At 35.6% G+C, this 25,151-nt stretch overlaps 1 protein-coding gene across 1 annotated transcript in view; it reads right to left on the bottom strand.

Moving 5' to 3' along the window:
- GPC6 (glypican 6) overlaps nt 1-25,151 on the bottom strand; it is a 962,025-nt gene that overhangs the window by 798,021 nt on the left and 138,853 nt on the right. The gene's annotated exons all lie outside the window — the stretch shown is intronic.

Here is a 25,151-nt window from a genome sequence, read left to right as displayed (position 1 = left end):
GCTGGCAATCCTTGGCAATCGTTGGCTTGTTGATACCTCACTCCAATCTCTGCCTCTATCATCAGATATGGCAGTCTTTTTTCCCGGTATGCCTTTGTCTCTTGTAAGGACACCAATCATATTGAATTAAGGGCCAACACTACTCCAGTATAATCTCATCTAAACTTAACTAATTATATCTGCAACAACCTTACTGCCAAATAAGGGCACATTCTGAGATACAGGAGATTAGGACTTCAACATATCGTTTTAAGGAATGCAATTCAACCTATAACAGTTTGAAAATTATATCTCAATAAAAATGTTTTTAAAAAACTATCATGAGATGTCCACACAAAGTTCTAGGGGTACTTGAAATGTGTCATTAAAACATCTCCCATAAAAACAGTGTTACTGGCAATTGATGTGTTATTATTATCTAGTTCTTAGAAAAACACCTGGGGATTCATGCCTCTCAACTCAATCCTGTTAGATAAAGACATTTACAATCTCCTAAAGAACAGTGGATCACACATATGTCAAGTTTAATTTCCACAGTTATCACAGAAATGAATGGGCAGAGAAAAAGACAAAGCACACAATACTTTTTGAAAATTATTCATCAATATCTATTGGTGTATGTGGGTGTGTTGGGGGGAAGGGTATTCTTGTTAAAACACAGCTACTTTTTGCAGCAGGAGCCAGAAACTACATAGAAGGGGCATTTGGCTCTAAACTCTGTTAATGATCTGGGTTCAGGCTGCTCAGTCTGATCCAGTCCCTAACCCTTTATTCTTATTTTATCCACTTACATATTTTCTTGCATGTTTAAGTTTTGTTTTTGTGGTTGTGTGATTGGTTAGTTTTGAAAATTCTTTGTAAAGTCCTATTCCCAGTAAAAGAAAAATTAAATTTGAATTTTCTTTTTATTGTTTTCCAAATGTTAAATTCTATCAGGAATAGGGAATACTGGTAAGTAGAGAGCCAGAACAACCTCTACAAATACATTCATTGCTAAAACTTGCTAAATAAATCTGCTCTACTGAAGGAGGCCCTAGCCTATGTACTTAACATGTTATTATCCATAGCATATCTGTTTACAATCTCGGCACTCTTTACCTGGGTATTCTTTTAAAAAAATCATTTCCATAACACTATCGATTTCTAACATATTTTATAATTTACTTATTTATAGTGTTCGTTGCATAGAGTCTCCTTGAATATCATACAACCTCCCAGAGGAGGTTTTCTTTTCCCCCACTGATAAAAATCTCAAGTGCCTAAAAAATTCTGTGTTATACAATATGTGCTCAATAGATATCTATTGACTTCACTGAACATGCTTGTTATTATTACTTGAAATACCCTAACCCTTTCCCCTGCCTCCTCCACCACTTTAGGAAATATCTGACTTTGACCTGATGAGCACAGGACAATTTCATCTTCATTGACCTGCCATCTCTCTAATGTTGTGTGCTTTCTTTTATGACGTTTTATGCACAATTGAGTTTTCACTCTATAGTCATGAGATATAAGGACTTTAACATTAAAGGAAGAGAAAAAAAAACTTTTTTGAAGTCTCATAGTTCAGCACAGAGCAAAACTGTTCTGAAAATAAAAAGCTCTGGCTTAACAAAGCCTTTATTGAGATCTAAAGGTTCCTTCTGAAAGACCAAATACAAAAGACTGCCTATTCAACTAATCTTGGCAAATCAATTAGATTTACTATCTCTTAGAATTTATACCTTTCTATACTTTCTATTTTTCTGGGAAATAATAGTAAGTTTCTAAGTACTTCTTGGAGCCTAAGAATATATAATAGTGTTTTTCGAACTGTCACCTGCATTGAAATAATCTGGCTTGTTAAAGTACATATTGCTGCGTTCCACCTCCAGAGTATTTCAGTTAGTAGGTCTGGGGTGGGGCCCCCACATTGGCATTTCTACCAAGTTACCTGTAACGCTAATGCTGTTGATCTGGAAACCAAAGTTTGAGAACCACTGGTATACATCATTCCTAAGTTCTCATTTATTTTTTCCCCAAGATTTTCATAGATTTCTCATGTGAAAGGGCATATTCCTTGAAGGTTCTCCATCATGAGTTAAGACACTCTCCCACAAACTAAAAAGAAAAAGGACTGCAAATGTTTTGAGTCATAAACTCACAACCTAAATCCCTTAGGAATACACAGAAGATTCTTTAAGGGGCTTCCTGAAAGCCTACGTGTATCTCCTCAGCCTCTTCTAGTAGAATCTGGCCTACATTCATGATGAATAAAGAGTACAAATCTTGACAGCTGAGAACCAGTGAAAGGTGCCCTAGGTGTAGATTCAGATTGAGTTTCTTGAACCAGCTATAGTTTGAAGATTCAGTTATCCCAATTTCAAAATGATGATGACTATGCCAATTTTGCAGGGTTATAATGTAGGTAAAACTAGATCATGTATTTAAAAGTGCCATATCATTTTTTTTTTGAAAAGTAAGATAAAAGGTAAGACCAGCAAATCAATAATTTCCTAAAGTTTAGTTTGTGAATAAAATGGATTATTTGCTGGTTCTCCAGAAAATTATCTTATCATCCAAAACCTTTGCTTCCCTTCCCTATCTAAAATGTGAAGAAAATACCGATATAAGCAAAACTATGGACGAGAGGTTATCATTTGTCCCTCAAATTTCATTACATGTCAAGAGCTTAACTTAAAAACCAATGCGTTAATCAAGTTAAATACTGCAACATTTTATTAAGACTTTAAGAAATAAATTTGTCATATCATTAAATCACAATAGTTAAATTCTTCCTTATAGACTTAGTTCCTTGATGCAGATTCTGTAACCAACTATAATATCACATCTTGAAACAGTCATTGGAAAGTAAATGGATTTCTGGAAGTTATAAATTTGTAACAGGCATAAAATTATATAAAACAAATTCATATTATTGATTTTTCTGGTATATTAAAATCTTAAGTGAACCAATTTCAACTCAGATAATGAAAACAAGATTTCTCTCCATGCAAATTTACCCCAAATCAAAACATTCTAAATTTAATTCTCATGTATGGATAGCTAATCAGTAGAGTTAAATCTTTCAAACTAGGGCAGTCACTAGAAGTGTGTGTGTGTGTGTGTGTGTGTGTGTGTGTGTGCGTGTGCACATGTACATGCACGTTCCTGTGTTTGTGTTAAGAGCTGAGCTTGAAAGGAAGGCAGAAGTTAGAGAAAGTTGGCATGATGAGCTAAACTCTAGATGTCCCTGTTCACCCTCCTATTCAATACAGGAGGATTTTTCTCTGCAATGCTGTCATTAAAACTATATTCCAGAGCTTCATAGGTGACTCAAATGAGTGATTCACATTTCACAATTTAAAAACATAATCTATAATAAAACAAACACTATACACATTGAAAAATGTTATATCTCAGATTTCAACATACTGGAGACCAATATCAGGACTTTCGTCAAGCCAACAATTGACTCATGAATAAATAAATATTACTGATATTAATTTTAATAAATAAATTTATATTTATGACCTATTGTTTCTTTTGGTTTTATAGAATGGGGTTTTTGTAATATTCCATTTGAAAGAATTGTTTCCTTTAGCAAATAACTTGAAAACTTCTGCTTTACAACATTCCTGAAAGAAAAAAAAAATCTAGCTTCTTTGTAAATGTGTCCTGTGTTGGCATATTACTCACAATTTCAAAAGGTGCTCTAACTGTGAAAAAGTTCCTTGTTATGTGCAGAAATCTTACTCCCTGTAATATCTACTCATTTAAAGAGTTAAGTGAGTAGATACTCACATACTCCACAGAGCAACACAGAAAAAATTTACTTTCCTAATACAGTGCTTTGTGCTTAGTATTCTCTCTCTCTTCTCTCTCTCTCTCTCCCTCTCTCTCTCTCATAAATTTTTACATTTCCAAATTCCAAAGGGCTATTGATATGATACTGAATGGCACGGCCATTAGAACTGCATTTTGTAAGCCAGCATAGTAACTCTACATGATACAAAAACATGTATGCTGTAACACTGGCATTTTTCTATGTATTGATAACAAACAGATTTACTTAATGAATAGTAGGTATCCACTAGTAGTTACTGATGATGAAAGTATAATAATATGAGTAATTAAAATTCAACCCACTACAACTAACAATGCCAGCATTAATGTATATACATTCAGCCTTAGGACACTTATTAACATAGAATTATAGGTATTTTGTCTACTGGACATTCCTCTTTCAAATGTAAGAGAGAGTCCAAGGAGATGTGGTTTAATGGCAAGATTTCCCTTTTTGATGAGTTAAAGTGCACTAGAAACTTAAATATGTATGAAAAGCTAGCTTTCCCTAGGACTCTGGCAGTTATCTGACATTTGAACAGCGCCATAAACATATTCAGTGACATTAAACAGAGTGGTATATCTGAGAAAATAAATGTTCTCAAGACAGCCAAGAGATTAACAATAAGTAATAATTAATTCAATTAATGTCACTGGAAGCCCTTATCATGTCCAATGAGTACACAGATGCTTTATATTTTAAAGGTAATTTATACACAGGGACTTAGATGAGAAACCTTATTTGATTTTTCCATGAAGTCTGAATAGGAGTTTTTTCCCATAATTCGTATCTTTAATATCCCCTATTTTCTTGAAATTATCTATGAGGCATATTTCTATGTTAAAAATGTGCAAATATTACAATAATATATGACAAAGAAAAATATTTTTGTTCTTCCTTTTTGATATCAATGAGTTGATTTTGTATCAGTCACTAAAGCATTAAATGCCAGCCTTTAGTTTATAATTCTACTAAGTTATGAAAATACCTTAATGACATCAGGGAAACATTCCTAGACCCTAGTATAATGACCCACAACCATGGTGTTCAGTAGCTCCTGAGTGTTGCCAACTCTTGCTTACCTAGCTTTGAGTAGCAGCAGAGGTTTAAGAATAAGGATTTGTGTCTTTTCCATTTATACTCAATCTCATGTCTTATCACTGTTCACATATGAATGATGAGGGCTATTGAAATTCTATTTGATGTCACATACATGAATTTATTTATCTGTATTAACATTCTTTCAACATGATAAATGTGGAAACTGAGGCTCAAGGAAGTTTCAAATGACTTTTTGGAGTCATATGCTAAGTAAATGTAACAGTAAAATAATTTATGCACCAAAACATACGCTCTTTCTATTACACTGTGTTAACCCTCTTTGTTATTGTTTACTAGTGTTCTATTTCCTTAATGACTCCACACTTAATTATAATCTTATCTATCATTAGCAATAAATACTATTATATAATGTTCCTGTCTATAATCATGGTGGGTTCCAAATCCATTCCATGTCAAGTGAAGTTATCAAAAATATTTCCGACGAAACTGACTTTGGGATCTTAGGAAAAAGTCTTGCTTTAGGCTCTCTCCAGATACTAAAGTATGCTCTGTAAATGCACATCAGGATTGAAGGTAGGGACAGGTATGACCAGACTTAACACAAGGTCTTTCTCTTATCTTGCCAAGTCTCAATCCTCTACTCACTTCCAAAAAAGTAGGCTGGGATGAACAGATAGAACTAAAAAAAGAAAACAAAAGCAAGGAAACACAGAAGTGAGTAGATTCCAGTCCAAAGGCAAAAATAATCAGTTAATGAAGAGGAGAACATTAGTTTTTTAAAGATACCAATGAAGTCAATGTTTTAAATTAAGGTAGTATGCTATCAAACCTGAATGGGTGACCCATTTTCAGTATGCAAGATAGAGACACCCTTGGGTTAATTTGTAGAGGTTTGTTGTAAGGATGTCAATGGTCTCCTACTGAGCTAGGTTTTTATCTCAGAAACAGCCCAGGTCTTCACCCTTGAGCTCTTCTATTTTACTCACTGCTTTGGCTTCTATGGCTCCTGCGCTAGGGATAGTCTTCTTCCAAGTCCTTCTCTTCTTTGAACCTCATGGTATTTGTATAGAACACAGAGTCTCATAGATTCTGTCTAATAGTTTTCCCTTGTACTCCAACATTCACTGCTCTTAAATCCCACATCTCCAAAAGAGAGATTTGTTCACTAGTTCACTATAATCATTATCAAGTACAAAAGTTTTGTCGAGCCAAGCTCATGCCCAGACACAATACTTATAAAGAAAGAGATATGCTTATTACCTTTTCCTAGTTAATAACATTTAGTACTAATCTAAAACATTAGATAATTCAAGGAAACACAGAAGCAAGCAGATTCCAGTCCAGAGGTGAAAATTCTCAGGTAATACCATGAATTAATTTTTAATTCCACGAATAACTCTAAAAGTGGAATGAAAAATGTAGACAGCCACATGGTAAGTGGAAGTAAAACTACATCTTTGGAGGGAATCTCTGAATCCCCTCAAAGTTTAGAAGATGCATCCGGAAAGGCACACACAAATCAACCTGGCTTCTCAGGTAAGTTGCTCATAGAAAGTTTCCAATAGGCATTTGTATTGTTTTTTAGTTTCTCTTAGAACATCGACTGGCTATTCCTAGCTCCTTGTGAGTTAAAACTACTAGCTCTGCATGGTGTTTAGTGGTCTTTCATTTCTTGGCTGCCAAAGGAACAGTGAGTCTTTTTAGAATATCTGACAATGGTGAGCTGTCAAGCAAGCTGAGTCATCAATTTCTATAGAATGACCTAATGTCTAAACTGGCTAATTCCTGTCTTTTAAAATAAAATACTGGTTGACAATTCTAAGATGAGAGTTTTCTTCTGATAACAAGAATGGTAGCATTTAACTGGTATTTTTTTTTCCCCCTTTTTGTATTTTTTACTGACCGGTAACGGGATCGCAACCCTTGGTGTCGCGCCCGCACCGGGGACCAGCAACGGGATCACAACCCTCGGTGTTGCGCCCGCACCGCGCTCAGCCAGTGAGCAGGAACCGGTCTCCACATGGAATCCGAACCCTCGGCAGGAGCGCCGCTGCACTCCCAAGCGGCGCACTCTCCAGTGTGCCACCGGGCCGGCCCATTTAACTGGTATTTTGAGCTCATCTCAAAAGAAATCTTCTGGAGTATAAAACTCTATTCTAAAAGAAGTGTAGGAAAGCCATGTATTTGAATGCCACCTTTCCTCAACCCTCGGTGTTGCTCCCGCGCCTCGCTCAGCCAGTGAGCAGGAACCGGTCTCCACATGGAATCCGAACCCTCGGCAGGAGCGCCGCTGCACTCCCAAGCGGCGCACTCTCCAGTGTGCCACCGGGCCGGCCCATTTAACTGGTATTTTGAGCTCATCTCAAAAGAAATCTTCTGGAGTATAAAACTCTATTCTAAAAGAAGTGTAGGAAAGCCATGTATTTGAATGCCACCTTTCCTCAAGAATTTTCTATTCATGGCATATAATACATATTTTTTAAAGTATTAAAGAAAAAAGTCATTGTAGTCATCAGACCCTGTAGCCTTCCCATGAAGTAACGGATGACATGACAATGGCGGAAGTGGCCCTTCACAAGCTCCTGGTGGAAATGGATGATATCAGCATTTCTAGGTAAAAACTGAAATCCAGTGCTTGTGATACAACAGAATCATGTAGAATCATAAAATGTTTAGAACTGAAAGAAATTTCAGGGCTTATACAGTTCAATATTCACCACTTTATTTTTCAATAAAATAATAGTCTAACAGATTAGTTCATATCTTACAAAAAGTCACAGGGATCAAATCTATTTAGAAATATTGTGTGTTTTATCCTCTTTGCTCTTTTTCAAATAACCTTTAATTGCTTTTTCATCAGGTCAATTCCTATTCTTATGCTAAAATTCAAAAGAGTCCATCAGCACTGCTAAGAATTTCTTTGACTCAACCAATGGTTGTCACTTCGCCTTCCTTGCTTCTAGAATACTGCTTGTGTCTAACACAGCATACATTCCACTCTTATTGTAACTGTCTGTTAACAAGACTGTCTCTAACTTGACAACTACTGTATTCATTCTGTTATATTCTTCCACATGCATCTCTGATGGGAAGGAGAGAGTTCTCTAAGTGTCCTGAATTAATAAATGTGTTCCAGAAATGTACCAGTTGAGCACTATCACATGTAACAGAGACAAAATTCATTTGACTTTGCCGTGAAACAATGCTCAGTGTATACAAGGAATAATAACAATACATAACATGTTTAATTAACACATGGTCTGAGGACACAACTTTTAAAGAACAGCACCTACTGACATATTTCACATAATCTAGTGAATAAAATTCAGGTGGTAACTGCTTTTGTAACTATCAGTGGCTTACAACATGATTAGTAGAAGGAAGGGTAAAAGATTTTTTTGGCACATCTCTGCCTCCCCATCTCTCCAGTGTGTGAAGTGCAGATGGCACTGCCTTACAGTCTGGTAGGAGTTGCTTACTGTCAGCTCTGGTCCTAGGTCAGCCATAAGGCCATCTATCTTCAGAAGATAATTTGCTCTCACTATTTTTTTCTCTTCTCTCTTAATTCACTGAAGCGACTACACTGACCAGATGTGTTTTTAATGAATCTATATTTATAAAGTTTCTGAGAGTCCCTAGATAAAAAGAAATATCAATATACTTTGCAAAGCCTTAGGAATCAGGAAAACAGATACCTCCTAATGAAGACAAGATCAAGATACTCTCAACTGTTGGAAAAGGCAAAAAGTTGAGTGAAGAGTTTAAATTTGTTAATTCAACGGATATTTATTTCTTTACCCTGGAGGAAGCTTCTTGTTAAAATGCTGCCACATAAGCAGTGAATCAGTACCCACTACTATTCCTTTTGAAGATTTCCCTGCCTGCTTTTCATTTCCAAATTTACAGAGGGATCAACACCTGCCAGAATGGACCAGGTATATAATCAAAGTCTTAAATTGCAGAATGTTACACTGAGTGTTGCTCCTCCCTACTGACAATAGAAAGAAGGAAGGAAGAACACAGAAATGGAAGGACAGGTCAAGGCAAGATAAAGACATTCAAGTCATGTACATGGTCTATGAGACTGGGGGCATTTGGGAGAAGAAAACAGAATAGAAAGAAAGAGACATGCAGGTAAATGACAATGAATGAAACATTTTGGCAATGTTATAAAAGGGCAATATTAGACAAAATTGCTAGATTCTGATGTAAAGTTTGTCTGTCTTGACTTTCTTAGGTTTCAAAACTGAGTTTATATCTGAAACAACACAGGAAAAGTTAGGAAAATTTAGAAATACCAAAAGTAACAGTAGAGAGTTAAGAAATAGACTTGGGATATTAATAACAGGGGTGGGGAGTGAGCAATTCCTAAGACACAGCTCTTAGTTAACACCTTATTTTGTATGCAAAACTTTAAATATGCAAATATCCTTTTCCTGGAAATAATTCATATGACAAAACATACTGAAAAAAGAAACAGTGCAATATCCAAATGTCCAAGTCATTCACTTCATGGAAGGGAAAGAGTGTTCGTCAGAAGAGAAAAAATAAATAAATAAAACTTATCCCACTGAAATTTGAAGTGTTTTATCACTGATTTTGACAAGAACACAGTCACTTTTAAATTGAGAGTGGGGTGTACTAAAAGAAAAAAAATTCACAACCTGCTTCTAATATCATATAAAGGACTAAATTAGAAGATTTTTGATTTTCTTTAGCATTCTTACATTTGTTTGTTCTTTAATATATTATTTTCTAAAATAGGTAATTCATATATGTGATCAAATAATCAAAAGGTACAAAAAGATATATATTAAAATGTCTTTTCTCTCATCCCTGCTCCCAAAGACTGTTTTCATTCCCCAAATCAAACACCATCACAAGTTACCTGTATATAGGACTACTCCATGTATATATAAACACCATACTTGCTTGCATTTAAAGCAAAATTTGAGTTCATAGGAAATTTACATGACTATTTAGTAAGAATAATAAAAAATGTTAAATATCGGTTAAATCAGGGGTAAATATTTTTAGGTTTTATAGAATCTATAGAAATTTTAACTATTTTATCCTTGGTTTTAAACAATGATAGTATCATGAACTGTACCATTTCCTTCATGAGCTAAAGTATGAAATATAGAACAAAAATATGTATTAAAAACATGAGCTAGAGCATAAAATATATAACAAAACATATAAGAAATGTTTGTATTAAAAGTATCTTATATAATTGAATATAACTCTGGCAGTTTACAACTCTACCCATGCTCTGAGTTTTAATGATTTTCTAAATATAGATCAAATATGCCTTTTCAGCTGGCAAGATCAGTTCCTAAGTGGTTCCCAGCCTTCCATCTTCAGGCACAGCCCAGGCTCCAAGTCTTTCTTGGCATTAGCAAGGAAAGAGGCAAGAACTTCCAGTCTTAAAAATGCCATATGTGCTACTAGTTGGGTTGGAAACTTGGGCACCAGTTCTAGTTGGGTCCTTGTCTTGTTTCTTATGTCTGAGATCCCATCTTAGCAAAGCATCATATATGTCAAGTTTGGATGTCAGCTCTGATTCACTCTTAAACTGGGATCTTGCCTCTGAGCCCAGGACTGGTTTTTCCCAAGGGTCTGTTGGGTCACTGTGTGTGTTTACATACCACTCGTGTCTGCATCCCCAGTGCTGGAACTCTGGCTGTCTGTAGATACTCCTGTTAACTTTTCAGGGACATGGGTTGTTTGGACTGCTGTTGGGGACTATACTTTCCAAATACTGTTTCTCCCTCTCTTCCCACTATGTTTTACTTGTGGCACCTAAAATCAGGTCCCTCTTGGTATGGACAGGTCAAGTTTAAGGTTATCATACATTTTTGTGATTAATTGGATAATATCCAATCCTGTCCAAGTGAGAATGCCAGAACATAGACTTATTTACAAGACAATGTTCACCACTTAAAAAAAAATATGAGTTCACCTACTAGCTAGACAGAGTCCAGAAAATAGAAAAAACCACAGGGGATAGCAGAGTTGCCTGAGCTTCTCATTACTGACATAGAAAGTTTCACTTCAGAAACAGAGCTCAAATACATTATCGCAAGGTAATTTGACTTGCTTTCCTCATGGGAGAAAGTATGGATTGGTAAAGGGTATGGACTAGATTAAGTCCTATATCTCTATCTCATACTAATTATGTGACCCCAGGCAAATTACTTATGTTTCTTAGCAAGAACTTCCTCAACTATAAAATAATAGTGATAATAATAACACCCACCTCATAACATTGTTGTGACAGCCAAATGAGATAACACATGTAAAGCACTTAAAATAGAGCCTGGCACATAGAATTACTTATAAATACTAGCAATGACAATTTGAATATTATAAATTTTCGTGTATATTAGGTAAGAAAATTCTGCTGAGAAGTAAAACAAGGGAACAAAGAACCTTTTTATCTATCAGAAAATCCTCATATACGTGATGAGGCTGGTGTGAAAAAAATAGTAAAAGCCATCTGTGTGCCAAAGATTACAGTAAGTGCTTTATGTATATTATCTCACTTAATTCACAAAGACTCTAAAAAGTAGAATTTACTATTCTACTTTTGAGATGGAGAAACTAAAGTTCCGCTAGGTTGCCAAAAGCAGTGGAGGTAGAAAGCACTAGGGCCTTGATTTGAACCTCTGACAATCCAAAGACAGCCAGATCACTGGGCGGCCCAGTCCACACTCTGCAACCACTGTGTTCTCTTCTTGAGCCTGGTAATCGCACTAAATAAGTCCTTTCCATGTTTCATTGTGCATCACAGGGGAAAGGCGCCATCAAAACTACAGTTTAGGTAGGAAAATAAACTTGGATTCAGCAAATTAACTTTCCGCATAGCCTTCAATGACTAGGGTTTCAGACTGTTAAATTTTGAATTTCAGAAACACGCTCCAGCAAAGAACAACAGCTGCTGCTGAATCCCAATCCACGAAGCAACAGCCGTTGCAGCATCTGGACCAACAGCTACCAAAGACACATCAGTAAATAAGGTGAAAGTCCCCATGCAGTCTGACCCTTCCAAATCTTCTCCCCAGGCCTGCTATGGGTGGCTCAAAGGTATCTACACAAGGGAAGCAAATGGCATATTTTTTAAAAAGTCTGTTCAGGAAGGAGCCTGTGACCTTTGCTCTCTATTGGTGGAATGGATGCTAACATTGCCAGCTGGAAGTAAATGGAGATTTTAATTGAAATACATACAACTATCTCCAACTGGGGGATGGGGGAAAGCAAACTAGAGAGTCTTTCTAAGTTATCTAATGAGCACCCAGCATGGCTTAGTTTTCTACAAATGATCCTCTATTAGCCTGGGCTTGTTTTGCAAACAACCACTCAGAAAGAAAACCTTTCAGCTCTTGTACATTTGGCACTGTTTCCCAATACCAGCTTTATTAGCTAATGTGAAATATAAAGCGTAATTCAAGATCGTGTTTATTTTTGTTTCCTGGGGAAAACAGAAAAGAAAACAATATTGGAATATAAGAACTTAATTAAAAATATATAACAATAGGTTACTCTATAAGGCCTGATGTTCAGTTATAGATATAAATGTGTATCAGTCTCATTGAGAATTATTTTTTATAGACGCATCTTTCTCCCTATTCTTAATACCCATTTAAAATACGTGTTATTTTCCCAGACCTTATTATTCCAGTGGAAAAAATTAGTCTTTCAATTTAGTATCTTTTCATCTAGTAAAAAGGAAGGACGTCTTCATTTAATGAGAGATACCAGCTATGTAGCAATATGGTTTACTCCACATGCGGATGTTTGTTCAAATGGCAAGAAAATTTTTATGAAGACAAAAAGATCATTAGTCTTTAGTGCTCAAGTGGTTTAGCCTTTCTGAAGTTTGCGGATGCTTTATTTCTTTCATTATATGACTGATTTTAAGGAGATGTCACATGTAAGGTTAAGATATTTGAAAACAATGATATGTTTCTTGATTGCTGTTCAAATACATAAGAGGTTTAAAAATGAAGCTAATAGACTTTAAGAGGAGAAAACAAAGCCCCATTAAAGGTTTTACATTAGTGAGAAGACAAACAGCTGACCTTTCTGCCTTGTTATCATGTAGCTTTTATCACGCTCCCACAAAATCACAGTGCTATGCTGGGTATTGAGCAAAATTCTCCCAAGGAATTTTGTAGTGAAGGAACAGCTCTACCCATTGGCAAGAAATCTATTCTGGTGTGCAGGTAATGCCTGGGTGATGTTTATTCTGAGGAATCTCAATATCTTGGCCTCTTTAAGACCTCTCCACAAATAAACTTGGTTCAATATTAACCACAGTTAGTGAACCTGAGGATTTAGAAATACCATTAGTCATCCAGCAATGTATCCTTCATTCACCACTGGCAGCAAGCCAGTAGTACACCATGCCATTGTGTATCACTCCACCCCTAATAGCTTGAACAAATAGAGATTTCAACAGGCTTTAAGAATTATGGATTTAAAATGAGGATTTAAGGTTGCTAAAAAGCAACTATGAAAAATCAATAGCTATTTAATAAACACTATAACAGTACAGTAAGTAAATATGTATATCCTTACATAAAGTAGACTTCAACAGAGCTCCAGAGGCTCTGGAATTTTCAATCACCTGAAAAACACTGATTGCATGAAGTTGTTTGTATTCATCCATCCCCAGTGATCTATATACTAAGTCAGTTGTGGACTAAATCATTACTGAGAAAATTCAATTGATTACAGATACTGGGCAATTATTGTCAGTTATGTACCCACTTCTGTTGTTGGTTAGACTATCCGTAGTGGTGTCCTTGTGCTAAATATTTTCATATAACGCTTCTGGGGGGAAAATTTATGCAAGATATTTGAAACAGAAATATAACATTATACAAAGTACAGCATATGAAATTTAGCAATTTGAACACACACTTGCTTTTGAAATTGGGATCTGTCACTATCATGAGAAATTTCAGCAAGACTACTAATTTCATAAGTTGAGGTATGGTGTGTATAATGGCATGACCTTATGAGAGATATCCACTTAATGTTCATTTTGATAATTAGACAAACCATTCAACCAATTTTCTGATGACAAACAACATAATATATATATTTACTGTAGTGAGAAACTTAAAAAGAAGAATAACATAGGAAAAATAAATCCTAAACCTACCATTCCCCACAAGTCACTATTGAAAGTTTGTTACATGTGCTTTGAAGCAGGACCACTATTTTAGCAGTCCTTAATGTAAGGAATTCTCACACACAGACCACACAACAGTCCATTCGTTTTTGGTTATACATACACACACACACTAAAGGATACAAGGAACCAACCGAATGCATATTGCCTGTACTCCATGTGCCTGCTACCGGCCATCAGCCATCGTCAATTAAACAGAACAAACCTCATAGTGCAAACTTAGTTCATTGTTCCACAGGGATTTTAACTTTTGTCTACATAACTTGAAACCCAACAGTCAATTCAATTATTTTAATGAAAATAAACAAGAACACCCATTGATATGCAGAGAATAGACTTTACATTCCACTTTCTCGACACACTCAAGACCTTAATAATGGATCCAGTCCTCTATTATTCATGTATTTTTTTGTCCCGCCACATGGATCACTCTTGATTTCCCATTTCCATGCCTTTCATCAAAGTGCCACATCTCCAGATCCTACCTACTTTTAAGACAGTTTTCATTCTGTCTTTTCACAAAGCCATTTGTGGTCCTCTCTGCATGAAATCATTTCATTCTCGTCTAATGTCGTATCTGCAATCAGCATCACACTTAGGCTCCTGTTTTAGTGCCTCTGTGGGACTGTCACTCCTTAGGGACAAGAAAGGGAGCATGATGATGAAGGCGAGGATGAAGAGCAGAGTAGAGCCAGCATATATTAAATACTCTTTGCCAGACTCCTGCACATCATATTTTCAAAATGGCATATTTATTATACTCATTTTGGAAATAAAAAAAAGAAGTCTTATCCAGAGAGTTTAAGAAACTTCCAAGGTCACTTTGTCAATGAAGTGCACAACCTATATTTGAATCCTAGCCATCTCCAGGGCCTGTGCTGTTTACATGGCTACATTTTTTTAAAATAGAACTTGATCTAATGTCATAAACAAAGTAGACCCTTCCCCAAGTATGGAGAATGAGTGAATGAATAAGGAAAAAAAAAAGGCTGTAAGGCGTCTAAAATTTATATGGAAAAGAATAAAGGGATTCTTGATTTAGAAGCAGAAAATGGAAAAATAATCTCAACCACCGACAAAAAACACCAATACTTTTTGGAAATGTGTTTTGTAACTTAAAAATATATAAAACTTACATTAAATTTGGCCCCAATGTTTTCCAGTTTCAGAATACAATTCAGAGTTCTGTGCATGAGCTAGAAGCTAAATCTTGAAACTGACAGGTGGTTTTGCCTGCATGCTAATCCTCTCTTTGTAGAGGAACTTAGAACATTCTGGGAATGAAGATATTTATAGAAGCTACTTCCCTTAGCAAAACATTTTCTGGGCACTGTGGGGTGAGTAAGAACAAGACTGGCTGATCTAACGATCAAGTAGACAAAGTCAGTAAATTTTGGACCACTGGTCAACGAGAACCCTTCAGAATTTATATCATATATTTTTATTTTCCTTAAATCTCTACTTAAATTATTACCTCATGAAAGGATTTATGTTAAGCACTTCCTCAACCTATTCTTTAATGTAAATCATGATTTATTATGTCACACAAATCTTCAGAATTATGCTGCCATAGGTTTCTACTTGAACTCTAAATAGAGACCATCAAATGGATTATGGTAAAAGCCGTCCAAAGTTGTATTGACAAAATGTGTTAAAGCGTGCATGGGCCAGTGGGGAAGGGGGAGTGGATATTATCCTCAGAAAATAGGAAATCCCATCCGTCCCATGGGAGCTAGATTTCACTTCTCATTTTATTTTTATAAACTACTAAACACAGGAATTAAGAATTCCAATTGTTTTATTTTTCAGAAGTTATCTGAATAATTTTTTACAAAAAAGAAGATATTCATTAATTTATTAATTTGCTACATTTTTACCCCAGTTACCTCAGAGATCAGGGTTATATAAATTTTCCCCCATTAGGCATAATTTAAAGTCATTTCAAATCCTTTAACATGTTAAAGTTAAATTATTCAAGTTTTCTACATTAAGCATATGTTACTTTTGAAACAGAAAATACTATTAAAAATAAAGTTATTTGGCATCAAAAGCACCATCCTAGAAAAAAAATTAACCCTAAAAATTTATAACATTAGGTCTTATAAACTAGAAAATAAAAGGAAAACATGAAAATAATTTTGTAGTTCACAAATTTAAAAAAATCAAATAAAAAAAGCACAGCGTTGATCTGCAAAAGATCAAATGAGTTGTGGATCTTGGGTGCAATTCACTGTGAAAATCAAATGAAGAAAAGGATTCTTGTTTAATGCATAAAAAAAAAAAAAAACATTGTTTGGTGGGCAACATGTTCTTAAATACTATCTTATCCAGTGGAGACCTGTTATTGGCTGACCTTATACTGACCTTAGTATAGGGTCAGCCAGACCTTATATACTGACCAGAGCAAAGATTTAAAAGCCTCTGTCAAATTTCTGTGCCCAGTTTTGTGTCCTGATAACTAACCTCTCAATTCCACTTAAACCAGTGATAAGTGTGATGGCCTGGAGCCCACTTGCTTTAGAAATGGGGGATGCTTATGCAAAACTAAGATTTCTGAATCTCATTCAGACCAAAGAATCATCATCTCCAGTAATGAACCCAGGAATCTCTATATTAACTGGTCCTCCCAGAGACTCATGTGCAACTTAACCCCTCCTTAATCTATTCGTGTGTGTGTGTGTGTGTGTGTGTGTGCGCGCGCGCACGATAGAGAAAAACAAACTCACCCTGTTTTTTAAGATAAGTGCCTTTACCTTCCTTTTTAAAGTAAAGACCGTCTTTATCCTGGGAATTTAAAATCAGTTCCATTAAGTCCACCGGCATAAATGCTGCTGAAATCAAATATGACTTCCAGGTTTATGGACCCTAAGAGTTAATAGATAACTAGAATTCAATGTTTCCTATTTTCTTCTGCTGTATTTATCATAGAAATTTAAACAATTCACCTAACCGGTCTGTGCCCTTGGGTCTGCACAGGTTGGTACCATGCAGACAACACTGTAGCATTACTAAATATGTTCCATATTAAGTCAAGTATAGAAAGATAAAATAGAAATAGGAGACCTAATTCCTATGCTTAATGAACTTAGTCTTCAGCAGGGGATATGCAATAGATCATATTTTTTAAAAGTATATTATTAGAAGAACACTAAATAAGTGAAATGATAAGGTGTCAACTATACAAGCACTAAGGAGAAGATGAGAAGCCCGAGAGAAGAAGACTGTAATGACCACACCACTATTCTATTAAAAGGAGAAAATATGCAAAGAAATTTTCAGAAAAAATAATATATGGAGAACTACAATTTTTTCAAACATTCAAAGGCCTTGGAGCATCAATTTCCTGCTGTTTTACCTCAACATTTGCTTTTTATTTTCAAGTTGTTTGTATTCAATTAAACCACTAGTTAGGGATAAAAGAGTGTGAAGACCATGAACGACTATACATAGTCATCCCAAGAATATTTGTACATTTAATGAATAAAACAAGCCTTTTGGAAGAGTAATAAATGGCATATTCTGAATACAATTTTGAAATTGTAATAAGTGATTTTTTAAAATTTCTCTGTGTGCTGTGGATTGTGCAGGATTATTCCTAGCTGGTCACTGATTCTTCCTCCACATTTGGGTTCAGGAGTGTCTTCCTGTCTAATGCAATACTTGGATTTATGGGAACTTAATAGCTTACGTAAGCTTTCTCTTCCTTTGGATTTGCTAAAATGCCAAACTCCAAGAGCTCATGTCAGTGTTAGTTATTCCATCAAACATCATTGAGTGATGACTGAGTGATATAGAAATGTTATTTTAAATGCATTTTGTAATATATGTTTCATATTGTCTTCTGAATCTTGTCAAAGTTTGTGTTTGAATATTTTGCTTATCTTGGTGTCAATATATCTTCTAAACAAGAGTTTAACATTTTGAATCACACTCAACGGGGAGATCTAAAGATTAAGCATCATTTTAACTGGCCTGTTCATGCGGACAAACTAGAAATACCATTTCCAAAAAGACAATAATAAAATCTTGGATGAAAGCAGAAACCAAATAGCCTTGATCTGCGTTAAATCCCTATAAGTTGTATTCATCTTTGTAATTTGAAAATGGTATGCTCAGTGTAATTTACCATTGACTATACAAGAAATGAGAGTAGCAATACCAGCTGACATATATCTAGAACGAATTCACTCTCTGGAAAATTTTCAGTCTTGTATATACTCAAGTCAGCTCTCTCTTTTTAAAAATTATTTTTATCATAGAAATTCAGAAAATATATAAAAACAAGAATATTCTAATAACCCCCCACGGACTCAGCAAGGAGCTTGAACAATAATCACATTTCTGCTCATCTTGTTCCTTCTATCTGCCCACCTCAGGGACTCCAACAGGACAAGATTATGCCATTTAGATAAAGAGTCACCTGCATTATTTTCTGAATGATAGAATCTTAAAAGCATACAAATGCTTTTCCTATGGTTTTCCTATCTTATTTGTGTGGACAAAGGAAATCTTATATTGTCTTAACAGAGGAAAAAAGAACTGTTTTTATTCCATTTCCCTATCACTAAGGAAGATCGAGAATCTCTTGATACCAAATCCCAGTTAGAGAGGAGGTAACTTCTACTCCACTTCCCACATCAGACCTCACTGGAGATAGAGTTCACCGGCACCATGCACACTATGCAGTCAAACCAGCCTACACTGAGCTATTCTGCTCTCAGGTCTGAAGACAAAAATGTTTCCAGCAAGCTCTAATTTATACCCCCATTACATATTTTTCTTGATTTTCATTAAAACAAAAAAATCAGTTTTCTCTATTCAGTGGCAGATCAATGTAACTTAAATAAAATTTCTCCTGTAATTTATCCATACTTACTCAAAGGATGAGTGAGCCTCTGTCAGAGAACAGCTACTTGTCTGCTCATTAACATTCATGACCAAGAACCCTTCTGGTAGGGCTGGTTTCAGAGTTTGATAGAGCAATACTTAAAAGAAATTGGCTTGTCTGTGAAACAGCTGCTCGGCAAAGCCACCATGCGAGGGAATTGGTAATAATAAAATGATAATATTACAACTACACTGGGAGCGTAATGCATTTCAAGTTACTTTGAGGTGTGTGGTAGGGGTCTAAGAATTAGAAAAAGATTGGAAGTCCATCACAGAAGCCATGATGCTGATCGTTAGCTGTGTGAATCCTTAGTTTTGAAAGATCTGTCAAAGTACAAAGGGGCAATAAAAGAAGGAAAAAAAAAAAAAAAAGAGAGGCAAAATCACTTGTACAAAGATCTGGGTTCTACATACACTAAGTTTAAAGAACCTTCTACCATGGGACAGCTCTTTCAGCATTGTACAAACACAGGTATTAATGATTTATAAACCTGCCCATTAGTTCTGTCAGAGTCAAATCCCTGATTAGCTGATTTTCATTTTTGGAAGGTCTGCCCTTGGGGAAAATTGGCAGATTACTTTCCAACACCAGTGAGACTATTTCTCAAATTTCTAAAACTCAGCACAGCAATTCTGATTTCAAGAGGTGTGTCCTTCAGATGAAATACATGTCACTGACATGGTAGCCTAGCAAATGCAAAGGATCATTCAGCTTATTACTTCCTACAATGATTAACATTAAAACCCTTATGAATTACAGTTAATTTGTTATTCTGCACAATGATTAAGAGAACCAGTAGCACAAGAAATGGAAATATTACATCTATTTATTCATGCAATAACATCGTGGAAGTGGGCTCTGTGTGTGTGTGTGTTTGTGTGTAGTTATGCATGTATTTATGTGTTAGATATGGGAGATAGTGGTTTAACAGTTGTGTCTAAGTGTGCTTTTTTTAGAAAATAATTTTTGCTCTTGAATTCCTAGAAAATCCATTTTAAAAGCTAGTATTGTAAGTAAAACAGTGTTTGGGAAGTAGTAACAGGAAGTCACTGGAGGAATATGGTAGATTGGGATATACAAATAGTCATTCTTTCCTGACCTCCACCCCCATGGGAGTAGTATAATCTCCTTATCCCACTGATGTTGGGAATTACCACGAAATTTAATTTGGCCTATGGGATCTGGGAAGACAGCATCCTTATTCCAGTTATGGCTTCAAGGGGCATCCTGCATCTACTTGTCTATCTTAGAGTCTCCAAACTCCACTGAGAGAAGAACATGCCTGAAATAGAATGCTGTTCCCAAAAGAACACCTAGAGCAGACCAGACCAAATCCAGAGTTTAGAGTCAAGCCTAGTTGAGCACAGCTTAACATAGCCAAACTTTAGCCAACCCAAAGATGTATTAATGAAAAATAAATGCTTCCTTGTTTATGCTCTTGAATTTTGTAGTTGGATGTTACAAAACAATAGCAGGCTTACACAAGGAATAAAACGTTTCCACAGAATATCTTCATAATAGATATATGCTCATTGTCAATACATTGATATTGTTGGGAAAAAATCAATAGAAATTTTTACAACAAGCCCTAAGGACTTTGTGGACATTCAGACAAAATCTGTGGTGCCTCTTGTCTCCCCCTGCAACTTCTTTAATTATCACATTCTTAAGACATTCCTTAAGGTTTTGGACTGCCATTTCTTCCAGAAAGTCTTCTTTGATGCTTCTAAATAGAATATTACCTCTGTTCTATTTCCAATGGATTTCTACTTTAGAATACAATCAAATTCTGCCTTCTTTAGTGTTAGTTACATATTTATGTTTCCCCAACAAGGTCAATTCCTTGACAGTCAATGACCATATTTTAGTGATTATTAGTCATTTTTTTATCTACCACATACTTGGTTAAGTGCCTTCTATATAATAGGTTCTGAATAAAAGTTTTCAAATTGAAATCACACACACCCACAAAATACCATCCATGTGACAGGAAATATGGAAGATTCTACCACCATATGGAAAACTACTTAGGGTTTTTTTTTTTTTACTTTTTAAATAAGTGCATTCTCTGAGAAAATTAGGTCATATTTTAAAGCAGTCATTACATTATTGTCATCTCTACAGTATATAGATGAGAAATGATATTTAAAAAGAAAATACAAGCAGATTTGCAGCATAAAATTATTATGCTGCTGTATATAAATTATTTCCACATTCAGTACAATGGGTATTCTGAGGGTTTTACTATAGAATGAGTTCTGCATGAGAATGGAAATTACTGTTCAATTTTTTTATTTTGCTTTTAAAAATGCACTTGCTGCCAAAATCTCCAGACAAACGTATATCATTAAAATACATAAATAAAAACCAGGAAGGAAAGTAAAATAATAAGACCAGGAAGAACACACTAAACAAAAAACATCATATGGAGCTCCAAATGTGAATAAATCTCAGCTCAAATAAATCCAAAGGAAAAAAAAATAACCAAACTAAAATATCCCTTCAACTAAATTTTCTTGTGTATGAATAACCCACGTTTCCCAGACATTCTTGGAGAACAGAGTGTGCTAGTGCCTAGATCAAGACACAAACCACTTGGCTTTGTGAGAAAAGGGGAATAAAATTGTCTTCACTGATCCTATAAGATTTTTTGGGGGGAAAAAAATGTTCCCTTTTAGGAAAAAATTCTAATTGAATTCTGTTCCCGTCTTTTCTGAAAATGTGGCTAGACTCTTTACCCACCACTATCGCTACTGCCTTGTTAAAGAAATAGCAATAATTCTTCACCGGTGTCCACTCAAAACACATAAAAGTTTACAATTTCAACCAAATACTGATTTACTATAACATTACTATTTATAAGTCTGATGGAAGTATTAGGTTACAATCTTGGTTTCATCGTTCTCGGTGGAAACTTGGCAAGTCATTTACCTACTAGAGGCTCCAGGTTCCTTGGGGGCTGGACTATATTTAGGTGGGTAATTTTCTTTTTTAAGGAGTAAAAAAAATCTCTTTCCACTTTCCTCTGCCAGTCATTTCCACTTCCTCCCACAATAACTGGGACAGGACGGGGGCGGGGGGAGAAAGAGGAATAGTCAGTGTTGACCATGAAATGTCAGCACACTTGGTTACTGGAAAGCACGGGAGAGATTCTGGGGTCAAGGTGGCTGAGAGCAGGGCTCCAGGAATACTCAGCCTGAGACAGAGTCCTGGCTCTGCCATTTCATATCTATGTGACTTTGCACTGCAGTTTACCCCTGATATTAAGGTTAACACCTGTGAAGGGCGAGGAACAGGGCCAGGTGTTGCCTCTTATGGCTAGTACTACTTTCAGAATGTCAGGATGTTCTCCATTTCCTGGGATCCAAACAAATGAGCCATTTAGAAGTACAATAGCAGTGGGGATTTAGACACAAATGCCAATTTGACAGGTTGGACAGTCACAAAACAGAAAAATGCTAGGAAAATGAGTGGATGCACAAAGATGACTCTCCCTTTGTATTTTATGAGATTTTGTTTGTTTGTTTGTGTTTTTCGGGCTGCCTGGGGTATTTGGCAAAGGTGAGAAAGGGAAGAAGGATGGGAAAATGTGATCATCCTGCCAGGGGAACTTGGCTGGGTCTTCATCTACAGTTTTAACCTTGGGAGCAACAGAAAAGCTGGGCTTGGCTGAACAGCATATTAAAAGCCTCTCTTATAGTTCTGAGAGGCCTTTTGCAGTTGCCAGGTCCCAGCCAAAATAGTGAGGGGCTTGCAAGGGTGTGTAATGAGAGCCAGAGGTGGAGATTTGACCAGAGAAAGGAGAAAAACAAATACCTTGTGAGACCTTTGGAGAAGTCCAGGTGTCAAGAATATAAACCTCTATTGTATTTACATTCATCATAACATTTCTATTCTGTTTCAAAAGAAAAAAAAGCTATTCAGCTATAAGAAGATTCTCTGCCAAAGAATAAAATTTCTGCAATTGATATATACTTTTTCAATTCATCACCCCTCAGCTACAAATGCTAGAGCTAATGTGGGTGTGGAACAAAGTTTGGTGATTTAGAAAAGCAGGGGAGGAACTTGTATTAATTCAGGTTTAGCTTCCAATGAGCTATTTTCCAATTGCAAATCAGTACAGTGTTTCTTCCAAATATTCCAAAAAATATTAGAAAAAATTGGGAAAGTATTACATAAATAGAATGTGGTTCTAAGTTAAGTGTATTGAAATCTCAAATTTCAAAACAGAGTCACCACTGTTACAAAATTAAAAGTTAAATGGAACCAAAACATTTCTAATACAATAAGGAAAGCAAAAACCAGAGACTAATAATTAACAGTAATTGAATTTAGTCTCTGAATTTAGTTTGGACTGGATCACATGTATCAGGTGGAATTTAAATTATCACTGTACTTAATGCAAATAGGAAGAAAAGTTGCGTGTTTCTGATTTTAATTAAGCAGTGGGTTTTCATATAATAAAGAACATATAGCCAATAAAACATGAAAAATCTAAATGACTTGTCAAGACCTCTGAGAAAGTGGAACCAGAGACAAAACCTCAAAATAGACACCTTAGATCAAGAGACTCCAGCAGTAAGGCAAAATGAATCACCAGATAGGAAGTTACTACACATAAACTCAAAATCCTTCATAGCCTCATTGATTTTATGGGGGAAAATAAAACTCAGAGGGTAACATGCCACAACTGATCCTACATAGTTTTTCTGTGCTCCTACCAGCTGATACTCATCAATAAATGCGATGAAAAAGTGTTTTTAAAAATCCAAGGGAAAAAATGAAAAGCTACCCACATGAATGAACCATCATTCGTGAAAGGTAACTTAGCGGGATCACCTTGTGGGTCTAAGAAGATAAATCAAAATTGTATAACTGACCTTCATGAAGTGGCCTAGAGAGAGGGGAGAAATTATGAAGGTGACTTTTTAATTGGCTTATTGTTATTGTTATTATTATTATTATTATTATTATTAATTATTTTAAGCTTCAGGAACTGAGCTCATTAGGATCACATTTAGATTTTCTAAAAAGTCTGGATGAAAGTATCCTTGAAAAATAATCTTAATTTCTCTCCCATCCCAGTAAATGAAACTGCCAAGAAATGCACTGTTACTAAAGAATTCATCACCCCCAAGTCAGATCTAATCTTAGCAAAATCAATGGGCTGTCAAACTGATTGACATCATAGCCCTAATTATGTTAGAACAATTTAAAACACACCTGTAAAAAGAGAGGGAGAGACAGAGAAAAAGAGAAAGAGTGGTTCCTTTAATAGGACAAATGAGATCTGGTATTAAGAATTGTAGATCCAAAGATATTAAAAGTGATTGATATGATAATGCAAGAGGTATCTGGCTCAGTCTTGTTGAACGGCTTCACTTGTTTAAAAAATCACCTCCCCATGAAGCTCCCTAACATCTAATTAAATATTTTTCATAAAAAGAACTTATATTATCTACCATGAATACTGTCCTGGAATTATCTCAACATCACTTTAGAGTACAATTTTATAAAGGCATTAGAATTATTTTCTAAAGACAGGTAAAAGTCGTTCTCACCTGCTTTCTATAACAAATAACTAGATGTCTCAATTTGCCTCAATTTGAAATGAAAGGTTGTAGTCCCCCAAACACAGAGCCCCATCAGGGACTCCTGAATGTCCCTGGATGTGTAATATGTCAATCAACGGCAGCCCTCAAGTACTGCCAAAGTGCATTCAAGGGAGCAACATTCCCAGCATCACAGCTAAATATGAAATTATTTTCATATACATCCACATATAAAGTTATACCCAAGAGGGAGGCAGAGAAAGAATACAAAGATGTTGAAATATACTTGCAGAAAGATGAAGTTCCAAACACTTACGTGGAAAATATCATATCATGAGCACTGAAAATACTAAGTGGACCTGTCTTTTATAACTTGCAGAACTGATTTGAAAGAAATCAATGTTGCCGTAATAGTTTAAAACAGCAATGAGTCAGAACATTTTACCTACTATGCAGAAAAGAAAAAAGAAAAACTTTGGCAAGCCTTTTTAAAACTGGCCCTGTTGTATATTGACTGAAGAGTGTGACAAAAATTGATAGCAGCTCTGCTGCCCTCGGGCCACTTCATATCACCAAGGGGACCCAAGGAAGGCTCACCACAATTTGCAAGTCTGGTTTACATGA

This window comes from Galeopterus variegatus, unplaced genomic scaffold, assembly GCF_000696425.1.
Source record: "Galeopterus variegatus unplaced genomic scaffold, G_variegatus-3.0.2 Scaffold42, whole genome shotgun sequence".
Taxonomy (NCBI): domain Eukaryota; kingdom Metazoa; phylum Chordata; class Mammalia; order Dermoptera; family Cynocephalidae; genus Galeopterus; species Galeopterus variegatus.
Note: the sequence above shows the minus strand (reverse complement) of the source record. Positions and strands in the feature narration are given on the sequence as shown.